This window comes from Suricata suricatta, chromosome 10, assembly GCF_006229205.1.
Source record: "Suricata suricatta isolate VVHF042 chromosome 10, meerkat_22Aug2017_6uvM2_HiC, whole genome shotgun sequence".
In the NCBI taxonomy this organism is placed as follows: domain Eukaryota; kingdom Metazoa; phylum Chordata; class Mammalia; order Carnivora; family Herpestidae; genus Suricata; species Suricata suricatta.
The window spans coordinates 26704230-26707576 of NC_043709.1; the positions used below are offsets into that span (position 1 = coordinate 26704230).

Genomic DNA, 3347 nt, shown 5'->3' on the forward strand with positions numbered 1-3347 from the left:
GGAAGACTGCTACTGAGCTTGAGGTCTGAATGTGGGTTGCTAGTGGGCAAACTGCTACTCATTTGTGATAAGAAAAAGAGCTTGTGCAGATGTAAATCTGTTATGTCACCTAGAACACTTGTCACTGAGCTTATACAAACACACATGCAGACACACACACACACATTTTGTAAGAGTTGCTCAATAAAAAAAGGAGTGTGCTGTTTTATAATTTATATTCTGGTATAAATTATTTGCCTTGTTGCAGACCAACACTTTGAGCATACAGTGGGGATATATTACAAGATTTTCAGTGCATGTGAATGTGTATTTAGTGGTGAGAGAGTTGGTAGTGGGGTGTTAAGGCATGATCAGATTCACTTTTCAAATAGACCTCTGTGGCTACAGAATAGAGAATAGAGTAGAAGAGTAGAGGTAAGGAAAGTGGAGTAGAAGAGGTAGAAGAGATCAGTCAAGACCAGCATTCTAGCAAAGAGACGATGATGACCTGAACCAAGATGGCGGTGATCAGTGAACAGATCATGGTATATTTGGGGATAGAATCTATAGGACGTTCTCATGGATTGGGGTGTGAGGTGTTAGGGCAATTCAAACTTGGCTTCCAGGTTTCTGTTTTGAACAAATGTTTGAATATTCACGTCATTGAGATAATAGAGATAATAACAGTATAGGATGAATGAGTTTAGAATTGGGGAGGTGGTATGCATGGCTACTAATAGTAATTGTTATAATAGTGGATTTTTAATTAATAAGAGCCTTTATGAAATCTCCATATCAATAAATACTACCACAGTCCATATTTGTTCTCATAAACCCCCCCCTTTTTTTTTTAAAGCAGGAGAAAGAAAGATCAAAAGTTGTGTTGAGATGCAGATACTGGGAGGGGTTAGGCTCACTCATCAGCTGAGGGATCTTTTCATCATAAGTGATTCAACTATGTGACTAAGCTATCATGATCTTGAGGGGTGCTAATGAATGGCTAAAATTATAAATCTTAAATCTATGATCAGCAAGGGCATGCCCAGGATGAGGAATAAGTTTCATCTTAAGTGTCAAATCTGATTGATTTTCAATGGATGCCCAGAAAACTCTTCCAAGGCTGCATCTGGAGTGCATGAAAAAAGCAGTCATTAATGCTCAGTGTGGATCGTGGTTCCGGAAGGATCTGTGGCAGCAGGCGGGCCTAATATGTGCTGACTCCCTGCATTTTTCAGGTGTAGAAAACGAATTGGATAAATGCCTCAACATGTGGCACTGGATGTATCACTTCAAATACTGCAAAATGGAATGGGCAAGAATATTTTGAAGGGAACCGTCTATGTGATTAAAACTTGGAATGGATTCCAAGAGCTAGAATACAATGTCATTACTGTTCTTTCCTTCGACCTAGCTATTTGAATCAAAGCTCGTTGATAACTAAAATGCCATCTGGGATGTCAGTGCAGTTTTGTTCTGGGATCTGTTAAGGATAGAAAAACAGCCCGAGGAGCAGAGCGGCTTGATCCGAAACCTTGCCTTGCCTCCACTCTCTGTGCTCCCCGCCCTACCCCATTCTCACCCCCTCTCTCAGGAAAGGGCGCACACCTTTTTATTTTTCCCCCATTGCATGTTTTATTCCCACAAGATAAGGAGGGGTGGGGGGTGCCAAGCCACAAGCCAGGCCGAGGAACCTTCCTCCAGCAGGGGGTGCACGCCGGGTTCTCAGGTCTGCCCCACCAGCGGGCTGGTTTTCAGATTGTTGGGCACTGCTGCCGTCCGCCAGCAGAACACCTAAAGTAAAAACAGAGAACCAGGGAGGAAACAGTATTAACAAGGGGAAGTTCAGGAAGCCGGCCCCAGGTGGGCACGCCGGCGGCTCAGTAGTAGCAGACCCTGTGCAGGAAGGCCCGGCCGCTCTTCTCCTCGAACTCCTGCAGCAGCTCGTCGATCTCGTTCTCCATGTCCTCCGTGTGCTGGATACACTGGCACAGCTCGCAGATGAGGAACGCCCCCAGGGTGGCCTCTTCATGGTTGTCCTGGATGTCCACGGATTCACTTGGTGATGGTGTTCGAGTTCATGCTCTTGCCGCTGCCGCTGAGCACGATGTACGGGGTCTTCTGGGCCTTCTGCTTCTCCTGGAGCAGGGCCACCGTGCCCAGAGGTGTGTCGCTGGAGCTCATCTTCTTTAGGAGCACCTCTTCGTCCAGCTTCTTCATCCGCCGCTCAGTCTTCATCTTGCCTGAGCCTTTCCCATGGAAGCGGTGTGACAGCTGCTGGAAAGCCTCCTTGGGCGTGAGTTTCCGGCCCGTCTCGTCCACATACTCGATCTTCACGTCGGGTTTGTAGCCGTCCTTCTCCTTGAAGGCCTGGGTGAAGCCGCGGTATTCCTCCCGCCGGCTATACTTGTCGTCGGTGGCCATCTTGTCCTCGATGCAGTACACGGCCGACGGCAGGGACTTGTTGGGCGCCTTCACCCGGGCTACCTTCTGCACCGTGGTCTCCAGCAGCCCTTTGCTCTGACACAGCAGCAGGGCAGCTGCCAGGCCTCTATTCACGACGGGCTCCTCGTCCAGGATGGTGGTGGAGGAGGCAGAGAAATCCTGCTGCTGCTTCTCCTCGTCCAGGTTGACTGTGCTCCAGTCAAGGTTCTCCTCCCCATCAGATTCAGAGCCACCGTTGGCCGAGCGTTCTTTGTCCCGCTCAAAGTCCATGAGCTCTTCCTGTTCCTCGCGGTTGCCGGCCAGGCCGTGGGTGGGGATCTCCCCCAGGGTGCGGCAGAACTCCGATGTGGCGTTGAACACGATGGCCCCCTTCCGCTCTGGGTCTTCGTCTTCCTCCCAGCCCCACTGGCGGGACTCCAGCTTCTTCACAATCTCCACCACCTTCTCGCCGCTGTCCCGCAGCTGCTGGAGCTGCTGCAGCTGCCGCAGGCGGCGCCCCTTTTCCAGCTGCTTCTGCAGCTCCAGCTCCGCCTCGTCCTCCTCCAGCACCTCCGGGGACCAGGCCAGCGCGGCTCCAGACTCCTCGTCATCGCTGATGTCCATGTTCTCCACGCGGGTGTCGTCCGACTGCGGGGGCTGAGGCGCCGGCTCCTTCTCCTCCTCCTCCGGGGCCTCCTCGTCTGCCTCAGGCACTCGGCGCCGACCCCGGCCCCGCAATCTGGAACCAAAGTCCGCATCTTGAGTCTGGTCCCCGAGAGGCAGCAAGTCATCGGCCCGCACTACCACCTCTTTCTCCTTCTTGCGGATCTTCTTCACCCTCCGTTTGGTCTTTTTAAAGGTCACCATCTCTTCGGGCGTCAGGTACTCGGAGGCGAGCCGGGGCCCGACCGTGCTCAGGGACTGAGCCTGGAGCTGCAACTTGGCCC

At 51.7% G+C, this 3347-nt stretch overlaps 1 pseudogene; it reads right to left on the reverse strand.

Moving 5' to 3' along the window:
- Positions 1–1585: 1585 nt before the first annotated feature.
- Positions 1586–3347, reverse strand: part of LOC115305109 — a 2262-nt pseudogene continuing 500 nt past the window's right edge.